Raw genomic sequence first — 22,873 nt, forward strand, 5'->3', positions numbered from 1 at the left:
GACCACTGAGTTACTTCCGTGTTGGGCCGTTATAAATGCAGCTGGGGTGTGAGGAGTGTGGTCGTATCAGGTTTGGGTGCACAATTGTACTCATTTCTCCTGGGTGTGTCTAGGAGTTGTTTTGGGGTAGGTACGTGTTTATCTTTGGGAGATGGAGCCAAACCAAAGTTGGGAAGTTTCCCCTCAAACCAGGATTGTCCAAGGGGCCCAGGTGTTCCTCCACTCGCACCAGCACCCGGCCCCCTTGGTCTTCATTTTGTTGTTGCTGTTCTGGGTGTGCGTCGGTTACTCTCTCAATGTGCTTTAATTTACATATAACTGATACATAATTGCATTGAGATTTTCATAGCACATTTGCTGTAGAATATTCTCTTTTGTGAAGTGATGACAGTTCATGTGTTTTGTCAATTAAAAAATTTGGTTTTGGGGGTTTGCTGATTTGCAGGTGGTTTTTATACATTCTGGATAAGAATCTTTTGCTGTATTGCCAGTGCCTTATTCCGGTCTGTGACATGTCTTTTCATTGTCCTTAAGGGAGTATTCGATGAAAGTTTTTGTTTTGTTCTGCTTTGTTTTGTTTTTTTCATTTTAATGACATTTGAGCGATCACTATTTATTTTATCATTGTGTGTGTGAGTCTCTGTGTGTGTGTGTGTTCTATTTAAGAAGCCTTGATCTGCCCCAAGGACCTAAAGTTAATCTCTCATGTTTTCTTCATGAGATTTTAATATTTTACCCTTATAATTTGTCCTATCATTTTTATAAAATCATATTGTGTATTGTGCCAGTGAGGGCCCAATGATCATTTTTTCCCTGGTTGATATATAATGGCTTCAACGCTATTTAGTGACTAGGATATCCTTTCCCGAGGGAAATGCATTGATACTTCTCTCATAAATCAGGCGATTTGCATATGTGTGTGTCGATTTCTATAATATCCACTCTGTGTTAACGATCTATTTGTCTATCCCTTGACAATCCTGCTCTCTTGATCTCCATAGCTTTATAGTAACCTCAATCTCTGTTAGTGTAAATGCATTTTTGTCCTTTCAGGTTATATTGGATTTGAGAGTCTTTATATTTGTGTATAAATTTCAGAATCAGCTCATCAATTTTCTTAAACATGCCTGCTGAGATTTTGATTGTGATTGTATTGAATGTATTGGATTTCATTATTTTAGGAAGAATTGGCCTCTGAACGCAAGTGGGACTTCTAATCTAAGATCATGGAATAGCTCTTCATTGATTTAAATGTTCTTTAACATCTCGGCAGGGCTTTATATTATATACATATAGTGGTCTTGCGATATTTTGTTAGGCTTATTCATAGACACTTGAATATTTTTTGTATTTTATTTTAGTTTCCAATTATTTGTCACCAGTATATAAAAATACAATTGGGTTTTATACATGAACTCCATATGCAGCAACCTGCTAAAATTTGCCTTCTAATTTCAATAATTTGTTTGTGGATCCTTGTATTTTTTGATATATACAATCAAGCCACCTATAAAAATGGCACTTTTACTTATTCCTCCCCACCTTTATACATTTTAATTTTATTTCCTTTTATTCCTGATCTCAATGAGAGCTCCAGTATCCTGTGAAATATGAGGGTGATAGTATCTGACCTCAGAGAAAAGGTGTTTAATAATTTACCATTAGGGTTATGCTATCTGTTTATGTTTTACAGATTCTTCTTATGAAGCTGAGGAAGTTCTGTTCTAAGTTTGGTGAGATATTTTCATTTTATTTAAAATTTTTTTTTCATCTTTAGTGAATGAGTGTTGAATTCTAGTAGTTTTTTTGAATATATTCAGTTGATCATGTGCTTTTTGTTTTCCCCTTCTTGCTAACAAGACAAATTACGTTGTTTGAAGTTCAAATGTCAAACCAACCTTGCATTCTTGGAATAAGCTTCACTTGGTCATGACGCATTATCCATTATATCGTTGAAACTAATTTACTACTGTTTAGCATTATTATATCTGTGCTCATGAGAGACAATGGCTTCTAATTTTCTTTCCTATAGTGTCTTTGACAAGTTTTAATGTCAGGCTTCTGCTGGCCTCACAAAACAAGCCGCATAATGTTTTCTCTTTATTTTCCAAACACGGTTATAAAAATGAGATATTATTTCCTTCTTAAATAAGTAAAAGAGTTTAGCAATGAGAACATCTGAGCTTATAGCATTTTCTCTGGGAATTTTAGAAATAGGTGGTCAGATGAAGAAACAGGTATAGGACTATGCTTTTCCTAATTTTGTTTTAATTTTATTTTTATTTTTTTGGTCTTTTTGTCTTTTTTTAGGACTGCACCCATGGCACATGGAGGTTCCCAGACTAAGTGTCCAATTGGTACTGTAGTCGCTGGCCCACACCAGAGTCACAGCAACGTGGGATCCAAGCCTCATCTGCAACCTATGGCACAGCTCACAGCAATGCCAGATCCTTAACCCACTGAGCAAGGCCAGGGATCCAACCCACATCCTCATGGATGCTAGTTAGGTTTGCTAACTGCTGGGCCATGATGAGAACTCCTGTTTTAATTTTTTAATTGTGTTTTTGTTTGTTTTATTTTTATTTGTTTATTTTTCTTCCAGTCTCATTGAGATAAACTTAACATTGAGCACTGTGTCAGGTGTAAAATGTATAGCATAATGGTTTGACTTTCATACAGCATGAAGTGATTATCGCAAAAAATTTAGTGAACATCTGTCACCTCATACAGACCCAAAATTAAAGTGGAAAGAAAAGGTTACCCTTGTGATGAGAACTCTTAGGATTTAGTCTGTTAACAGTCATGGGTAGCATACAGGAGCATTAGACCCAAAATTAAAGTAGTACCCTTGTGATGAGAACTCTTAGGATTTAGTCTGTTAACAGTCATGGGTAGCATACAGGAGCATTAGACCCAAAATTAAAGTAGTACCCTTGTGATGAGAACTCTTAGGATTTAGTCTGTTAACAGTCATGGGTAGCATACAGGAGCATTAGCTATAACTGGTGATGTTTTACATTACATGCTTACTACTTGCATATGGTAGTTTGTACCTTTTGACTGCTCTCATCTAATTCCCTCTCCCATCGCCCCCTGCTTCTGGGAACTGCACATTTGATCCCCTTTTCTTTGCATTTGTTTGTTTGTTAGGTAAATTCACCTGCTACACTCTATTAGTTCTTATTTGGTAACATATAGATTCAATATCTCTATACATTTCAGAACAATCACCACAATAAGTCTAGTTACAATGTGTCATATACAAAGATATTCATAGTTACTGACTGTATCTCCACACTGTATATTTCATACTCCAGACTCTTTTATTTTGCAACTGGACATTTGTCCTTCTTACTCTCCCTTACCTGTTTCTTTCCTCCCACCATCTACTCCCTGTTTGTTCTCTGTATCTTATGACTCTGTTTCTATTTTGTTATCTTTGTTCATTTGTTTTTATTGGTTCCACTTATAAGTGAAAATGTACAGTATTTGTCTTTCTGTCTGACTTATTTCATTTATCCTGATGCCTTCAGGGTTATGTCATCACAAATGGCAAGATTTCATTCTGTTTTATGGCTGAAATTCCTCTGTGTGTGTGTGTGTGTGTATATAATTCTGTGGATCTTTTTTCCTTTATGATTTATGTTTGCCAAACTCAAAGTCATAAAGAATTTTTGCTATGTTTATTTCTAGAACTTTTGTTTAGAACTTCATTGTTTAGCTTTTACAATTAGGTACATTATTATTTCTAATTAATTTTGTGACTATTGTGGGGAGATGCTTATTTTTTTTTCCCACATGGTTATCCAGTTTTTCTAAGATCATCTCTTATAGAGATGTCATTTCCCTCTTGGATTACCTTGGCATCTTTGTCAAAAATTGAGCAAATATATGTAGATATATTTCTGAATTCTTTATTATATTTCATTACTTTGTTTCCCTATGTCATTATTGGACTGTCTTAATTAGTTACTTTGTACTAATGCTTGAAATTGTGTATTATAAGTCCTACACCTTTTTTCTTAATCTTAAATTTTGATTTGGCTATTCTAGATCATCAGCTTTCTACATAAATTTTAAAATCAGCTTGTTGATTTCTACAGAATTTGCTAGGATTTTGATTGACTTATATGTAAATATATCTTAAATATATATACATATATAAATATTTAAATATATTTTATATATTTCTATGTATATTCATACAAATTTGTTTATATATAAACATATATTTATATATAAATCAATATGTCAAGAATTAATATATTGGCAATATTGAATCTTGCACTTTTTTTATTAAATTCTACTCAAAGACTTAATATTTTTATATTTTTGTAAATAGTACTTTTTTAAAAATACAACTGATTTAAAAATATTGAACTTTTATCCTAACCTTGATATACTTACATACTAATTCTAGAAGTTGATTTTGTAGATTACTTAGGATTTTTACAGAAATGAGTATAGTGTCTGTGAATCAAGACAGTTTCATTTCTTTTTTTCCAATCTATATGACTTTATTTCTTTTTCTTGCCTTGTTGCTTTGGCTAGAATCATCAATACTGAATGAGAATGAGAGCAAAAATTTTTATCTTGTCTCACCTATGGATGAAAAACATGTTTTGCCCGAAAATATGATGTTTGTTGTAGGTTTTCTTAATGTGTTTTATGGGCTCAGGAGGTTTCCCTCTATTCCTAGTTTGCTGTGAGGTTTTTTGGGATTTTTTGTTTTGTTTTGTTTTTGATTTAAAAAAGTACGAGGAAGTTCTCTTTTGTTTCTATTTTCTGTGGGCTTCTTTCTTTTAAAAAATCATATATGGATGTTGAATCTTTTCAAATTTGTTCTGCATGTCTTGAGGTGATCATATTTTATTTTATTTTTTTAGCCTGCTATATAGTCAGTTACATTAATTGACATCCAAATGTTAAAAACAAAAAGTGACCTCCCTGAAATAAACCCTTCTTTATTATTATCTTTTTAATTGACTTCTGGAATCAATCAGCTAAAAGCTTTGATATTAATTTTAGTCTGTGGTTTTATTTTCTTTGCCGTGTTTGGTGAATTGCTCAGACTAGCTTCATAAAATGAGCTGGGAAGTAATCAAGACTGTTTTATTTTCCAGAGGAGTTTGTGCAGGATTAGTATTATTTTTTCCTTTTAATATTTGAGGTCATTCACTACTGTAGCCACCTGCACATGGATTTTCTTTATGGGAAGGTTTTTAAATAGCATTCAGATTCAGTTTGTTAAATCATCATGGTACTATTGCTGTAATCTGTTTCTTTTCAGTGATTTTTTGGTATTTTATGTTTTTCAAGACATTTCTCCACTTCTGATTGTCAAATTTACAGGTGAAAATTTGTTCCTAATATTCCCTAATATTCTTTTATTTTTCTGTTGGATCTGTAAGGATATCCTCTCTTTCATTTCTGATATTGCTAATTTATAATCTCATTTTGTTCCTTTCAGATTTGCCAATACGTTATCAAACTTCTATTCATTTAAAAAATTAAATTTTATCCCATTGAGTTTCTTCTATTTACTTATGTTTTCTATCTACTTCATTGATGTCTGCTCTTATTTTTAATATTTTCTTTATTCTGTTTACTTTGGGTTTTATTTTTTTTAAGATCTTTAGGGTGAAAGCTCAGGTCATTAATTTTAGAGAATTTCTCTTTTCTTTTCTTTCTTTCCTTCTTTCTTTTTTTTTTTTTTTTTGGTATTTTTAGAGCTGCACCCATGGCATATGGAAGTTCCAAGGCTAGGGGTCAGATTGGAGCTGTAGCTGCTGGCCTACACCACAGCCTCAGCAACGCCACATCCTTAACCCACTGGGTGATGCCAGGGATTGAACCTGCATCCTTGTGGATGCTAGTCAGATTTGTTTCTGCTGAGCCACAATGGGATCTCTGAGAATTTTTATTTTCTAATATAAGCATGTGATGCCCTAAAATTCCTTCTACTCATTGCGTTGGGGACATTTGTGTGCAATGAAGGGTAGAGTGTTGTGTGGGAAGTGTCATGGTATGGGACCCAGTTGGAGATGCTTGGTTGACAGACAGACACGTGACTGGGTGCATAGCTCACCTTTTGAACTACAGGCTTAAGTAAGAGAGTGTGGGCCTCACTGGAGATTGAGGATTGGATGTGTGGTTCCCAGGAGACTCAGGAGACTGGCCAGCTTTATCTTGGCCATCACAGGCCATCCGAATCCTGTTACTTAGATCAGGGCAGACATGAGCCAAGCCATCGTCCCATCTTATCCTGTAAGAGCTCTTGATTTCTTCATCCTCGTGGGTGTTCTTGTCAGGGGTGGTTGAGCCCTTGTGGACGCAGATATGGTAGGGTCTTAATCCCCAAAGCGCTTTAGTGGGTTCCTGAAGTGAGTATATCGGCAGGGCCCAAAGCCTCTCTACCACCTTCTGACACCAGCCGTGACTGAAGGGCTCACCTGGAAACCCACCTTTGACGTTAGCCGAAGGTGCTGGAGTTTGAATCCTCCGGAGGACAAGTCATAATTCCAGTTTTATTTAACTGGAGTGGTAAGGAGAATAATGTAATTGCCTTTTAGTTGCACCAACTGCCTTTTCCAATACCTCATTATGTATGTATAATTCACTAAGAACTGTGCCCTGCTTTACCTATTGTTCCTGTTTTCCCCCCTGAAAAGTTACATAATTTATTTTTATAATGTTTTAATGTAAGACTAACACCATATTGTGAGCAAGACTTCATTGTTTATATAATTTCCTTGGATTTATTGTTTGCAATTTTATGTATAAATCATGGCAATATCATAAATTAGAAATTGCTTCTCTACCTTGTTCATTATGTTTATAGATAGGGTCATAATTAACAAAGTATTCATTTCCAAAGTCTCTTGGTTTGGACCCAATCTCATTTATTATGGTTGCATTATTTCTGTAATACTGTTTATTAGTTGGTGTCAGTCAATATGATAATACATGTGCTGTGCTGCAGCCAAGTTGTGTAATAGATATAAAGTTCTGTGAGTCACATCCTTTTCTCCTGTCAGTTGTCTGTGAATGAAACTAATTGAAGAATTTTTTTTCGTATGTGTTTATGAGATGCACATATTTGCCAAGGTCTGGATGGGGAAATAGCTAGAGACCCGAATCTGTAGAGAATTTTGTTGGCATCTAGTGAACCTTGCTTTCTCATTTGTAGGAGAAGATTAGCCTCAGTGAGGTGGCGGGGGTGGGTGGTCCATGGTTTGCAGAGCCCTGAGTTTCCTTGGAGGTGACCCAAGGGAGGTCTCTGAGAATTTGAGAGCTTTCTTCTACATGGCAGCAAAAGCAGCTGTATTTCTGTCTTGTGTGCTAGATATCCATTCATAATTAGGTTTGGAGAAATGTTTCTGTAGGTCTAAATAGTCTGCAACTTCATAAGGCAACTCCTTAGATTGCTGTGGGTATAACAGCAATAATAGTGAAATCAAGTGTCCATGAAGCTCTTTGCCTGTTCACCTCTGGGGGTGACACTGAGCGGAGGGGACCTGGTTAAATGAAATGAGCTTAACTCACCCCAGAGCCTGGCTTCTGGGGAAACAGAAAGGACTGAGGTAAGGTTCCCAGTCTCGATAATTTCCTGCTTCAGGGAGAGCAGAGTTGAGGACCCCAGCCAGGTCCGAGTAAGAAGAAGCTGGCGTGGGGACACAGAGGAAGGCCCCCAACCCCACAGGTCCACGGGCTGGGGGCAGGGGAGGATGTGGGGCAGTTGAGGCAGGTTCCCAGTCCGCTCTGTGGACGTCTTAGCTCAAGTGTGCAAAGTACCTCCCGTCAAGATCCCCAGAGACTGCAAACATACTTCCTGTTATTTCTGCCCGAGTCGCCAAAGCTTCAGCTACTCAAGATCATGCTCACTTCCCAGCCTTTCTCAACTCTTCTTCCTCCTTGGGTTTGCATCCGTGTGTCCACTCCAGCCTGGAAGGCCCCTTCTCCCATCTCTTCCCACGGGAGTTCTCACCATCGATCCCACCACATGACCCCTTCTCCATGAAGGTCTCTGCACACTGTGAGTGGATGCCAGCCCCTGTACATTCAACCACCCTACACAGAATGATCTTTCCCTTTTTATTCTGAAAACACAACTAACAATCATTTTTCCCTTTTGGAGCTGAGAACACACACAACAGACTCAATCACTATAATGAAATCCTTCCAAAGGTCTTTAAGCTTCCTCTGGAGTTCCCTGAGTTGTAGGAAAATAGTAACACCAAGATAAAGAATATCACCAGTTTTATGGCTCCCACAACCAAATGATAAAAGGCACTGATAATGAGTGTGTCTTCACATCTCTTCAGGGTCTGTCTTTGTTGCAGAGCTGGAGAAGAAACAAGACGTTTCCACAGGCTCTCACGTGGTAATCACTGTGAACTTGTACCTCAAGCATGTGGTAGGGGCCACAGTTTATGGAAAACTCTGTGCATTGGGTTCATATATGTCGTGTGTTTGTGAGAAATGGAATTTGTTTGCTTATGCTGTGTATGAACTCTCCAGCCTCGTGTTAAGTGACTCATTCCTAAACACCAGACTAGATAGCATCATGTACTTCACAGACGCCTCTGCTGGCCTCTGATTTATGCCTCTTTGTGGGCGTGGTTTATGTATTCAAATCACACACACTGAAGTCTGTGTTTTTTTACTAACACTAACTCTAGACTGGAAAGCAAAATATAGTTAGCTATACTTTTGTTTTTTCTAGATCATCAAACTTAACCATCATTCAACTTCCAGTGGGGTGTGTTTTCCATTTTTCAGTGTCCTTTCATTGCTTATTTTTCTAACCCGTCTTTTTAGGTCTGGGTTCTTCACGATGGACCCCTTCTCTCTTCATCTTTTTCAGGAGCAGAATTCCCAGCTCCTTTCACCATTGTGTTTGTTTTGGAGAAGGATTTGGTAATGGTTTTCTGTCCTGTCCGCAGGCATGTCAGAGTCTTCAGTTCTTGGTTTCCAAGTTTAGCTCCCCTGTGTTCTGCCTCCTGTTAATTTAGAACTACCTATGGATATTCTTCAGGCTGCTCCCTGGCCCCCTCTGAGGGATCGTCTGTGGGGACATCGATCAGTTTAGTGGTGGTCACCTGTCCTTGTCTTGCCCCTCTGGATGGCTCTCAGGAGCACCCTCATGAAGAGTGGACCCAGTATAGCTGTAATCTGGATGAATAAGTTAGCAAGCGCAATATGTGGTGTGCAGATATAGGCACTTATTGCATTGTTCAAAGTGGACACTCTCGGTTGAATCACATGGGATGTCTGGTAGGCTCTCTGGCCAGGGTGCCACGATGGTCTAAGGAGATGTCTCATCTTTGGCCCAACTGGCCTTGGGGGCAAACAATTCATTCTTTGGGGGGGACTGTCCTGTGCAGGATGCTGAGTGGCATACCTGGCCTCTGCTTCCTTCTCCCCAGTGTGACAAACCCAAGTGTCACCAGATATTGCCACATGTGCCCAGGGGGTGGCAAAGTCTTCCCTGATAGAGAACCACTGATCTAAGATTGGGCACTAATTAGGGACAGGTGTCCTAGGCCAACCTATGGAAAGAAGAACACGTAGAAATGAAAGGAATTTGAAGTCCAGCGTGTTGATGACTGTCAGAATACATTAGCTGCATCACATTATTCCCATGCAAAACATTCCTTTTGAGTGATTTTGGTATGTGTCTGCATAATAGCAGTTTCAAAGGAAAATAGTTTTGCTTGAAGTGAGAATTTATCCAAAGGTGAAATAAGAGGATCACATCCAACATTTGCCCTGGAAAGATTTCGAATTCTTTTTCTCTTGACAGTAGAGGGAGGGTTTTTTTTTCCTTTCTCTTCCTTTTTAATTTTTTTTCCCACTTTTGGTCCACCAGGGATTTCTCAGATTCAGAAGAAAGTATTGATATTTCACAAAAGACAAGTAAAAAGGACTAACGCTCAAGCTCTCGGCTGCAAATGTTGTGCAGAAAGATTTCCCAGAGTGCCAAGAAGAGGGCATTTTTCTTTTCTTTTCAGCAAAAAGTGCAGAAACCTCAGTTAACTTGCAGAAATAAAAGGGATATAGGGACCTGCCTGTCACTCAAAAACACTTGCAAAGAAATCAGGGATCTATCACCAGAACCGGTTTTAAATAACTCTCTCTGCTGAGCCCTGTTCCCCTAAAAGGAGGCGCTCCCCCAGTCTTCAGTGGTCGCCAGCGCAGGACAGGGCTCTGCTGGCTCTGGGACTGGGCGCACGGAGCCTGGACCCATGCGGGCCTCACAGGGCCTCAGGCTTCTGCCCTTGATTCTGCTTTTCTTTTCATCTGATGAGGGTGGCAGAAAAGGTGTTCTCAGAGCCGTGCTTGTTCAGGTCCTGCGGTGAGAATAAGATCATTGCAGATCCGGGCTGAGCAAGATGGAATGAAGTTCTGAGGATTTTGGAGCTTCCTGAGCTCCAGAGCAGTGAGGGTCCTAAAACAGCCCAATCTTTCCATCTTCAGACCATGGTTCCCAGCAGCGCTGTCTCCCAGCCTCTGCTTTTGGCCTCCATCCTAACTGATAATGTAAAGCCTCCTCCTACTTAAAGAAAGCTGTATTCGTCCCTTAGAAAGAACAACCCAGAGCTGAGCGAACATCTCAGGTTCATCAAATGCCCTGATTCTACTTCTCCCACTTTGGAACGTTAGTTATGTGGTCTGAGTGGTAGAGAGAATTTCTAACCAAGCCTCCTTGTTGGGTTAGAAGCCACAGGGTAAAGCCTCGCACCCCCCCCCCACCCCACCTCCGGCAGGAGTGGAACCTGTGCACCAGCCATAGTTCTGCTGTCCTGGAAACTTCCTGATGTGCAGTTCTGGTTTTGTCCCCGATGCACTGACATTCTAACCGGGAGCTGCAGCCCCAAGGGACAGTGTGGGTTCTTGCTGGGCACCGGGCAAGATCTGAGCTCCCCCAGGGTCTGGAGCCCCATGGGAGAACACACTCTGTGCCTTTGCCCCCTGAGGCCCGAGGTGGGTGGTGGCCTTCTTCACACAGGTGTGTCGTAATAGTGACCAAATCAGGAGCATGTCCTGGCAGAAAATATGAAAGGCAGCCCTGAGCCACAGCAGCCTCTACAGCATCAGCTGTCAATCAATACCCATACATTGAGATTAGACTTCGGAAAAGCAAATCCGGGAAGCTGAGCTCAAGTTGGCCTCCCAGTGCTTGTTGCGGGGGCGGGGGGGGGGAGAAGGGCAGGTGTTTCTGGGTGGAGCCTGGCTCATCTCTTCAAATTTCATTTTGCATTTCGAACAGATGAACAATGGTGCCCTTCTCTATAGCACAAGGAATTGTGCATGATTGGGTCACTTTATTGTACAACAGAAACGGAAGAGACACTGTAAAATCAACTGCGTGTTAATAACAGTAAAAATATCTTTTAGCAAGTATGACTGATGACCACTACCTGTCCTTGAAAGCGGGCGGGAGGGGGGACATAAAGCTGCAGAGCCTTGTTCGAGAGGTGCTCAGAGGTGGCTGGGGAGCTCCCGTGTGGTTAACGTGGCCATCTCCCAGCAGGGCTGCGGTGGACAAAGCCGGCTGGCCGGGGGGCTGAAAAGGGAGGACTGAGCTGTTGAGGCGAGGAGTTGGGGTTGGCGGTGTCAGGGAGGGCTGATGGAGGAGGTAAGATCAAACCCACTCTCATTTGCCCACTAAGGGTCTTCCCCAAAGCGCTTAAACCCACAGGATGCCGTGTTCAGCCAAGGCCCTGCCCCAAAGAGGGCTCGCCCTGAGCAAGTGGGAGCTTGGCCACCTTCCTGGCATCACAGGCATTCAGAGGGGCAAATCCTGGCCATGGGCCGTGGGGGTGCTTTCCCAGGGGCCCCACTGATACGCCCTGGACAAGAGGCAGGTGCACATGACCAGCAAGGGGTCCCTGCACACCTGCTGCCCCAGAAGCAGCTGTTGAAATTCTGCTGTGCTCTTCCTCCTCCATCAACTTTGGACCCCTGCCCCCAAGCCTGACAGCTCAGCCCCCACTTATCTGAGCAGCCGATGCTCCTGACAGTGCCTTCTTGGGTCTCAGTGGGGAAGGAGACCCTGATTCCCTTGAAAGGTCGCCTTTTTATTTTTTGTCTTTTTGCCATTTCTTGAGCCACTCCCGCAGCATATGGAGTTTCCCAGGCTAGGGGTCGAATCGGAGCTGTAGCTGCTGGCCTACACTACAGCCACAGCAACACGGGATGCAAGCCGTGTCTGTCTGCGACCTACCCCACAGCTCACGGCAACGCTGGATCCTTAACCCACTGAGCAAGGCCAGGGGTCGAACCCACAACCTCATGGGTCCTAGTTGGATTCGCTAACCACTGCGCCACGACGGGAACTCCAATGGTCGGCTTTTTATACATGGAGGACAATGATCTTCCCCCACACGTGTTCCTCTCCCCTAAGTCCTGCATTCCCTCCAGGGGGCTTTTAACGCACCCACCCACCCACCAGAGATGACTTGGTCCGCGTCACTCCCCTGGCCCAGCCACCCAAGGCTACTCTGCGGCCTTGTGTCGTCCACTGTGGATTCTCTAGGTAAAACATCACATTCCACTTTGCTGCCTGCGTTTCAAAGCCTTTGAGACTTCTCCTCCAAGGCTCTTTCCCAACCGCTTCCTTGCGATTCCACGGAGGCCTCAGGACCCCTGGCTGCCAGTCCCCGTCACACCTGAGGCCAGCAGGTGACCCCCCCTTTCTAGGCCCTGGCACTGCCAGGCATTAAAGCACCCTTCTTCCCCCCAAAGCAGTGCCTTCTGTCTCTAGTTTCAGCTTTTCTTGGGTATGGAGCCATTTGGAAGCCTGTTGTCATTCATTCTCAAAACATCCAGGGGCACGGGTCACTGAGATTGCCCAAGGTCGCAGAGGGACCTGCCAAGGTGATGGGAGGTGAGGGACTTGCCCCCAACCACCTGGTGGGAGTGTGGACGCTGAGTGCCCCTGGTCCGCTGGTTCGGATGAGATGCTCTCGTTGTGGGTTCTCACCGTTACCCCCTCACCTGCGTCTGGCTCCCTCCTGTCCGATAAGATCACTTTCCACCTGCCCTGCCTTTCATCCATCTTTACCCAGAAAAAGAACAAAACAGGAGTAGGCTGGGCCTGTGCCTTGCTCTTTAAGGTCTTTGCTCCGGGCCCTATAACTGAGAGACACTTAAACTCCCTTCCATTGTAACTTTTATTCATTTAAAATCTACGCGCAGGGAACAGCCCAAATCATTATCAATATTCTAACACCCACAGAAAAATTAGTCAGGCACCTGCCAGTCATCAATCCTCTACCCTAGGAGATATTTGTTGCAGGCAAAGATGATCCTGATGTAATGGAAGCATTTAACGTAGGAAGTATGGCTCTATTTCTCTTCTTGACGGCACCAGACAACCGGGGCGGCCAGGTGCCGGGGGAAGCAGGAGAGGGACGCTGCCCAACAAAAGCAATATGCCGGCTGGGCGGATCAATAAGAAGATTAACTTAACCAAGTAGAGGACTTATCAATCTTCTTATTGATCAGGTTAGCAAACATATGAGTACGCTGGGGCCGCGTATCGGGGATGTCCTAGCGGTGGTTCATCAAGTCGGAGGTAGACCAGCTGTCCCGGCGTGGCTGTGGGCCCTCTCTCGCCTTACGGCCCATTCATCCCCCCAAAGGCAAGACTGTCCCCAGAGAAGGATATTGATGGAAACACAGAAGCGGGATTATGTAGGTGGCTCTTGGAAGCTCGATTCAAATTCCACCAAGTTCTTGCTTGGTAAGACTTCCTGCGGCTCTTAATTTTTTTTTAAAAGCACAAAGTGAGCTTTATTTATTGCGTATCTAGTGCAAGCTGAAAGAAAATTATTGTACAGATCCACCTTTGTGCGAGACCCAGGTGTGATCATTTAATGTTCTGTATCCCGGAGTCCCGAGAAATAGATTGATGTGTGCATCTCCAGAATTAGCATAAACACTTTCATATTTTAGTCTGTTAAAAAAGCAATGCTTTGAAGTGACTTGGACAAATGCCAAATACTTTATTTTGAATGATTGGTATGAACAAACGAAGAGGATTTGAAGTGGTATTTATGTAGCTTAAACGTTTTTATTTGTTCATTCAGTAAATAGCTACTGTTCACAAAGTCTAGGTCTTCCAGCTTCTACGGCAACGCCATCTATTCTGCTCCACCGATGGTGCCCCCCCCACCCCGACACACAGGGAGAGGGTGGACAGGGTCAGATGACATCCTTTCTGTGAGCTGCAGGGGACCGTCACTCTGTGTCCATTCACTGCCAGCGAGGAAACGGCAAATCCTGGGCTTACTCCGTCACAGCTAAGAATACCTGCAACTTGAGTGCCTTTATTATAAAAATAAGTCCCTTTCTAACTAATTCCATAATTGTTTGCCTTATTTCTCCCTATTCATGAAGGATAAATTCTTGGCCCGAGATCAGTTGACTCTTGCTTCTCGTTTGAATGTCTGGCACTGAAGATCCATTCCAGAGGGATGGGGACACCAGTACATCTTAAGGTCTTAGGAGGGGATAAGCGTGCCGCGCCCCATGCGGGGGGGAAATGTGCTGACCTAAGAGGAAGAGAGAAATGTATCTTTCTCTGAGGAACTCTCAGTCCCTCTGGGGAGTGTCCGGGAAAATCCTGGGAGAGGAGTCAAGGGCCAGAGGGGGTTGACAGACGTGGCACAGGTGGGGCCGGGACAGGGGCTGTGATTATTACGTCTGCATCTCGTGTAATTTTATAGGCTTCCATGAGAAAGTGAGGGATGGCCTATTGCTCAGTCCATCCAAAGATATTTATGGAAAGCTCCATATTTTGCCAAGAATTGGGGCCGAGTGATGACAATGCTTATGGTGTGTCTTCCAAAGTTTCAGAGTCTGGACAGAGAGGACGCATGTGCCGCTGTGCCCGTTTTAGGGAGGGGCATCTTCAAGGTGTGTGGCTTCTCTGGGTGGGTTTGGGGACCACAAAACACCTTGCAACAAGGTGTCCTTGTGAGACACTGCAGTGGCCTCCGTCGGTTGTGAAAGGAGGCAGAGGTCGTCCTTTTTCTTGAGAAAGGGAAGCATGGTGCAGCTTGTGTCTGGCTTAGGAAGACGTACCTTTGGAGGTGCGGGGCTCTGCAGGAAGGGGGCTTCGGACGGGTAAGCAGGAGGGATGGGTACAGGGAGGTCTGGCAGGCTTCCAGCACCAGAAAGGGACGCTGGGGCCCTGATCCTTCCCAGGTCTACGTGGGTGTGTGTGTTGTAGACAAAATGCTCAGCAGAAGGAGAGACCCCTGACCCCACATCTCTCTGGGTGGACTGAGCCTGGTCTGGCTGGAGTGGCTCTGAGGTCTGCAGGGACTTGGGACTCTGGCCGATCTCTCTGCAGGATGCCCATCACGGTGACCGAGCCTGGCTCTTTGCTTCAAGACCACTCAGCTCTAATTCAAGTCTCAGGTGGGGAACTGGTCCTTACCGAATACCACGCAGCTAACCTGGAAACCCAGGGGGTCTCCATACACAGCTGGCAGTTCTCAGGACACCCAAGAAAGCGTACCTACCTCAGTTTCTTATACCAGAAATTATGACTTAGTTTCCATCCTGAGATGCAGAATTTGGGAACATTTGGGGGAAACACAATCATTTTAGGATTTCTTGATCCAGTCTGTTAATTGCGTTTTTCTTTTTAGAGCATTATGGAAGTTCCTGGGCTAGGGATTGAACCAGAGCTGCAACTGAGGCCTACGCCACAGCCACAGCCACAGCAATGCAGGATCTCAGCCGCACCTGCAACCTACACTTCAGCATGTGGCAATGCTGGATCCTTAACCCACTGAGCAAGGCCAGGGATTGAACCCGCCTCTTCATGGAGACTAGGTTGGTCTGTTAATTTTTTAAAGCTGATGATTGAGCAAAATTTTTAGCAATTAGGAAAAAAAAAAAAAAAAAGCATGAACCTGAATCGTGGAGCCCCCTGTGAAAGCTGGTTTGCAAGACAACTAAGTACAGATTCAAATAATGACCTGGCTACACATTCTGATTTCTAGTCCCTGCCCTAGAATTAATAAATAAAATCTGTAGGGCTGGTACTAGGAAATACTGAATTCTAACAAGTCCTCCTAGTAATTCTTATGCCCCTTAAAATCTTAGGGGTAATTTGCTTGCTTTAAATTTGTGGACTATTATCAATATATTAGCAAAATTTACTGAAAATTGTATAGGTGGCTATAAAGCATATATACTCACGAACACACATGGTTGTAAATCTGCTGGTTTAGAACATTCAACCGTCGTGTGAATTTTCATGGAAAACATGTCTTGAAGCTTGAGTCCCAGGAGCGATTAACCCCAAGCTGACCTGTGGTCACTATGCGGTGAAAACCTCAGGCATGTTCCTGGATGTCTGGGGGGTGCTGGGGAGTTAGGTCATGAGCCCCACTTTTGCATCACTGGGAATCCTATCATGATTCGTGCCCTGTGTATGGTGATTACACACTCAGACAGAAGCGCGGTACCCGAGAGGGCTCTGCAGCCCTCCCACGGGGTCCACCTGCACGGAGACTCTCTGTAGACTGCCTCTGTGGGAAGAAAATACGGACCCCCTCAGAACCAAGGACTGTGTTCTTCTGTGTCTGGTGTGTTTCTGGAAGTGGGGGGACATGGGGTTTTGGAAAGCTTGTGACCTGGGAAAAGGGCGCTGTAGAGGCATCCTAGGGCGGCTTTTATGAAATGAAAATTTGTTTCCATTTGTAGATGGATCCAAAGGACACCCACGCATCCGTGATGTGTTCATTCCTGACATCAGGCAGAGCTTTCTAACCAGTCTCCCCGGGATGGGAGAGACTCCCTGGTCCCGCAACAGGTAGGGCACCTGCCTCTTCCAGGCGAATTAAGCTTGGACGGGTTCGTGGAGGGGTGTGACCCTTGGGGTTCCTTCCAAAGCCAAGAGTAACGTGATTCTGCTCAATGACAGGTGGGTAAAAGTGAGGTTTCATCCCAAAGCCCCCATCTACATGGTGGGGTGCTGGCAAAGCCGTGCCATCTGGGGCTCGACAAAACCAAAGGTTTAGAAACACCGTCTCCAAAGCCACTTCTCACGGACATACCTGGACCAAAAGGACCAAGGTATTTATCACCAGGTGGGGAGATTGCCATCTGTTATTGGAAACAGCGACAGACAGGGCTCCTGTGCTGTCAGCCGCTCTCCCGAGCAGAGACGTTGTCAGGCACTGAATCTCCCTGCTCTTCTTCCCTCCGATCCCGTTGGGGTCAATAGCGCACAGTTGCTGAACAGCTAACTGCGTTGAACAGGGGAGCTTTCGACCAGGGAATAGAGTTTTCCTCTTTGCTCAGAGTTAATTGGCCACAGGGGCCGGGGTTTGTATCCCGGTCTCATTAGCTCCCAGTCTTAGCTAAATGGTCTACCCGACCCCGTCCCGAGCCACCCTCGTCATCCACCGGGAAGCTGAACGTTGTCTGCAGGCCGGCGGCCAGAACCCGGAGGCCACTGGTCCGAGGGAACATGCTTCCTCTCAGTGTGGCCTTTGTGAGCTGTGCCCGAGTTCATGGGAAGTGCTCTCCCTGCATGGACGTGCGCCCCTCACCTGCGGGTTTAATCCGGGTGAGCGCCGGGGGGCTCCCCAGGAACACGCTGAGAGTGTGGATGCGAGATGGGGGATGAGGACTGCGGCGTCGCACACCTGCTCTGCGCCCCGTGCCTGAAGCTGCGGAGGCGTGAGAATCACCTGTTTAGGAGTGGTCCTCATCTAGGAAGAGGGGAAACGGTGACGCTAGAGATGCCCACAAGTCATAAGCATCCTTGGGACGCGGGCTGGTGGAGTCGTGGGGGTGAAGCAGGATGAGCTGGGGCTGCATCCGTGAGCAGGGAGGAGGCGGGCCAGGGCGGGGAGAAGCTGGACTGCCCTGTGCATTTTTGCTGAAGTCCAGCTCTCTGCTGTGCCCAGCAGAGCCCTGGGGGAGTGGCCCTGGCCCACCTCTGCAGTTTCCACTGCGATCCCCTGTGCCCCTGGCCCACCGCAGCATCCTCCTGCCGTGTCCACCACCACCACCTCCCTCTTTCACCCCTTCTCCAGCTGGGCAGCGAGCCCCAGCCTAGCCCTGGAGCTGCTCTCCTGGACTGTCTTCCACCCTGGCCGTGTCGTCCTCCACGCTCATCACAAAGCTCATCTCTCTATCTGGGCTGGCTGCTTCATAGGCCAGTTCTCCGTCTCTCTCACTAGAATCCAAATTTCCTGGGGGCAGCGTCTGCCTGTTGCGTTACTACCAAATATTCGATTACTTGCACAGCCGCTGGAACCTGGGTAATTAATGGCTCTTTACTAAAAGAATGATTTCAAAAACTGAATGCACACAATTACAATGACTAATGACTCATCGCAACAAAGACAGAACCCCTGATCTTATAAGCTGTGCTCAAAAGCTTGAAGTCTCACTAGTTACTACATGTTGAACAAAAACAGCACCTTCTCAGCACGCTCACCCTGATCACAACCAGCCGGTGTGGTCAAGCCCTGTTAACGGCCCGCCACAGCAAGGAAACGCACATGACGCGCCTGTGGCCGCAGACACCCACAGATGCCTGGTCGCCCCAGGAGGCACAGGAATCCCCGTCTCCTTAATGAGTGTCTTCCAGGGAGCTGTCTTTGCGTTCTTCGTGCATCGCGTGACCATGTCTCGGTTTAGGGAGCGCTGGACCTGGACCACAGTGAGCAAGTTTCTGCAATGTTCTAGACACAGAGAGAAATAGCACGAAGGAAGGGCTAGGAAGTTAACCTGACAACATTAACTGGCCTGAGCACAGCCCGGTCGTAAGGAGGCTCTTCATGGCCATGTCTGCAGCTTTACTGCCACGCATCTGGAGGCCCAGGTAGCATCACCCCAGATGTTAACCAGCCGCAGGGTCTGGACCACGCTGGTCGTTAACACTCTTCTGTTTGTGGAATAATGAGTGTTCGAGAGATGAAGTCCGGTCATTAGGGAAGGGCTGCAAATAAACTAATATTCTGAAGACACAGCTAACCGTTGTGGTGCAAATCCACATTGTAGGAATAGAAGGCATAGGAGCATGTGCTAGTTTTCATTTGTAAAATACAACCTTATTTCAGGGACAATATCCACCGCCTTTATAGACGCTACGAGGCGCATAAGGCAAAATGAGGCCAACATTATTTTTATTGAGCAAATAATGAGGTCTCAGATTTGTAGAGGATAAACCTAGCTTTCCCCTTGAAAAATGGGGCTCTTTGTAAATGAGGACATCGGTTGGGGAATTCTTTAATCCTAGAGAAATGAGCATGTCTCAATCATCTGCAGCGCTAGTCCTCCCACGAGTGTCTGTGGGTTGTGTACAATGTATTGACATTGGCCTCGAGGCTGAGGCTGGAGCAGGGACTGAAAACATCCCCCCCAACTGTCCTCCAGGGTCTGACGTCTACACGGAGGACAGTTAGAACACACGGCCCTGGCTGTTCCCATCACACCAAGAACTTTGCCTGGGTAGCTCATTACAGGTACAAATACTCACTCATTATTCCCAGTTTTTAGATGAGAAACCGGCCCAGAGAGGCCAATAACTTGCCTGTAGTCACAGAGTTAGTATCGAATCCGTCACGCTGCCCCAGCTGACGCACCTTGGTTTAGTCAACCGATATGCTGAGCTCCTGCCATGTGCCGAGCCCTGTACTAGACAGAGGGGTCCCCGGTGATCTAGGACAGTGATTCTGTCCCTGCTGGGTCTTGTGGAGTCTTAGAGCCACCCCTGCCCCGCTCCCTCATGGTCATGGCGATACCCACTTATCCGGCTTAGCAGCTGCTTTGTCTTATGCGTGGAGATGGGTGCCTAGCCTAGAGGTAAAGGGATGATTCTGAAACCAAAGTGCAATTAAGATATCGATAATGTGTAATAACCTCACGTTCACATTTTCCTTTACCTTACTAACAAAAATCCCTACGATTCCATAGAATGGTCCCAAAGACCTCAGCCTTCTTCACAGCAGTGAACTGGGATGTCTTTGAGGCCTTTATCTCTCTGACCCCTGCAGATGTAGAGGTCGGTCAGTTAGGAAGTGGGAGTCCACCTCACTGGATGGTAGGCGGAACACCGGCCCCCAAAGACGTCTGCATAGGCCCCCTGGAAATGTGACTGTGTTGTGTCATGAGGGAAGAGGGATTAAGGTTGCTCATCCACCCCCCTGGTACCCAGGGTATCTGAGTGGGCTGCATAGTCACAGGGGTCCTTGCGGGTGAAAGAGGGAGGCGGGAGAGTCAGTTCAGAGGAGATGGGACACAAGGGGAGGCTGGAACGATGGACTTGCTGCCTTTGAAGATGGAAGTGGCCTTGAGCCAAGGAACGTGGCTGTGGTCTGAACATGGGTACCCCCCCCCCACTTATATGTAGAAATCCTAAGTCCCAAGGGGGATGGAGTTGGGAGGCGGGGCTTTGGGAGGTGTTAGGTTAGGAGATGACTCCCTCCATGAATGGGATGAGAGCTCTTACAAACAAGACCCCACAGAGCCCCCCTGCCCCTTCTACCAGGTGAAAGACAAGAAGTCTGCAACCCAGACGACCCTCTCCCGGCCCTGCTGGCATCCTGACCCTGGACTCCAGCCCCCAGGAGTGTGGGCAATACAGTGCTGCAGTTTATAAGCCACCCCATCTGTGGTGTGTGGCTGTAGCTGCCCGAGCTGACGAAGACAGTGGGCACGTCTGCAAGTTGGAAAAGAAACAGCCTCCGGAAAGGAAAGCAGCCCAGCCGATGCCTAGAGTTTCACCTTGCGCTTCCGACTCCAGAACGCTAAGAGAATAACGTCAACGCTGCTGTAAGGCACCAAGTTTGTGGCCGCTACAGCGGAAATAGAAACAGGAGGTGGCTGGTCTCCCATGGCCTTTCCTTCCAAGACCGTGGCAATGACAGTGCCCAGAGTCTCTGGAAATCACTGGTGATCTTACCCCCCTTTGCACAATCTTTTCTGCATTTGGGGGCTACTTTTTTCATCTTTAACAGGTACATTTGCTTCTGTTCTAACCTCTCATGTGCCCCTGACAACTGTCAATAAGCTGCTTAGATTTAGCCTTTATAGGAGAGGCACCACCTCACTCTACCCCCCGACTTTCTGGCACCTGCCAGCACAACAGAGAGAAATCTTGGACATTGTCTGTGGGGCTAATGGATCTGTGCAAGTGTAAGGCTCTCTGATACCCTCAGTGGACTTTGTCTCCCTACACAGAGTATCTAGAGATGCAGGAGACCCTGAGTGTAGAGACGACCTGGGTGTGTGATCAGAGGACCGGCCCTGGGCAGAATGGCCCTACCGCTAAGAGAGGCACAGCGCCAGATGGTCCTCAGAAACGCACCTTTCATGCCGGCTCAGCAAACTGCGTTACGCTCTTCAGCCCAAGTAGTCACGGATAATAGGTCAGTCTTGGACTTTCTCTTGGCCAAGTGTAATTTAAGCCATTGCTACCCCTTCATGCTGTACCAGGATTAACACCAAAACTTCCTCTTCCTTTAACTACTTTTTTTTAACTTTTGTCCTTTTAGGATGGCACCCATGGCATATGGTAGTTTCTAGGCTCACGGTCGAATTGGAGCTGTAGCTGTCGGCCTACACCACAGCCACAGCAACTCAAGATCTGAGCCGCCTCTGCGACCTACAGCACAGCTCAAGGCAACGTCGGGTCCTGAACCCACTGAGCAAGGCCAGCGATGGAACCTGCGACCTCATGGATGCTAGTGGGGTTCATTAACCACTGAGCCACAATGGAAACTCCTCACTTTCATTACAATACTTGCAGTATTTTAATGTCTCATGAATACTTTGGCATAGCTACTGTTCTAACAGATAATTCCACAGATGATTCAAAGACCAAAACAGTAAAATTAGGCTGATGGGCGCATAAACTGAAACCTACACTATTTCAAATGGAATATCATCTTCAAGAAAAAAAAAAAAAAACGGGGGAGATTTGGACATTTCTTTCTTTTTCTTTTCTTTTCTTTCTTTCTTTCTTTCTTTTTTCTTTTTTTTTTTTTTTTTTTTTTTTTTGTCTTTTTAGGGCCGTACCTGAGGCATATGGAAGTTCCCAGGCTAGTGGTGAGCTGCAGGTGCCAGACTACACCACAGCCACAGCACCATGGGATCTGAGCTGTTTCTGCAACCTACACCACAGCTCATGGCAATGCCAGCTCCTTAACCCACTGAGCAAGGCCAGGGATTGAACCCACATCCTCACGGATGCTCGTCAGATTTGTTTTTGCTGAGCCACGACGGGAACTCCCAGACATTTTGTTGATAGACTCTCCTGTAGTGTTGGCTGAGGGAAAAGAGAGGCTAAAGATACACGTCCAGGGAAAAGATGTGCCTTTGTAGTGCATTGAACAGAGGGCCGGCAACCCCGGATACACAGTCCCACTAACGTTCCCCAGACTCTCATTAAACCCCTGTCATCAGGCACTGATGCATTGGTACCAGTACATTTGCTTCCAAAAGCCAAACCACCAGTAGCACCTTCTTACTCGTGGAAGTCAGTCCACCAGAAGAGCCTCCCTCCAGTAAACTCACTTCTGAGCGCCAGTTACATCGCTGAAGGAGCCCCTTCCTGCAGCCTCTGTTAATGCACCAACCTCTGAGCCCCACACTATGAAGACAACAGTCCGCTTTGCTTAGGGGCCATGTGCCCCAGTGGCCTGGCGCACCTGCTTCTGCAACAGACTTAGCTTTCTGTTTCACCTACTCATTGGGGGTCTCATCCTTGAAGCTAGAACTCAGGGCAGGTCTGCTGACCCTTGACCCTCACGGAATAAGAACTAACATACATTTGTGATAAAGGAGGTAGAAGGAGAAGAAACCAGGAAATTGGTGTAGGACGATGATCACA

The 22,873-nt window shown here is 45.5% G+C and overlaps 1 long non-coding RNA gene across 1 annotated transcript in view; it reads left to right on the forward strand.

Annotated features, from left to right (window-relative positions):
- Positions 1-22,873, forward strand: part of LOC146395715 (uncharacterized) — a 46,227-nt gene that overhangs the window by 11,833 nt on the left and 11,521 nt on the right. The window contains exons 2-4 of the long non-coding RNA XR_014830833.1: positions 1,694-1,733; positions 16,729-16,837; positions 21,223-21,410. This is a non-coding gene — a long non-coding RNA (uncharacterized LOC146395715). The remainder of the gene's footprint in view (positions 1-1,693; positions 1,734-16,728; positions 16,838-21,222; positions 21,411-22,873) is intronic.

Source organism: Sus scrofa, chromosome 16, assembly GCF_054392235.1.
Source record: "Sus scrofa isolate SSC_HxYL_T2T_F1_AM1 chromosome 16, Sscrofa_HxYL_maternal_Yorkshire_Landrace_v2.0, whole genome shotgun sequence".
In the NCBI taxonomy this organism is placed as follows: Eukaryota; Metazoa; Chordata; class Mammalia; order Artiodactyla; family Suidae; genus Sus; species Sus scrofa.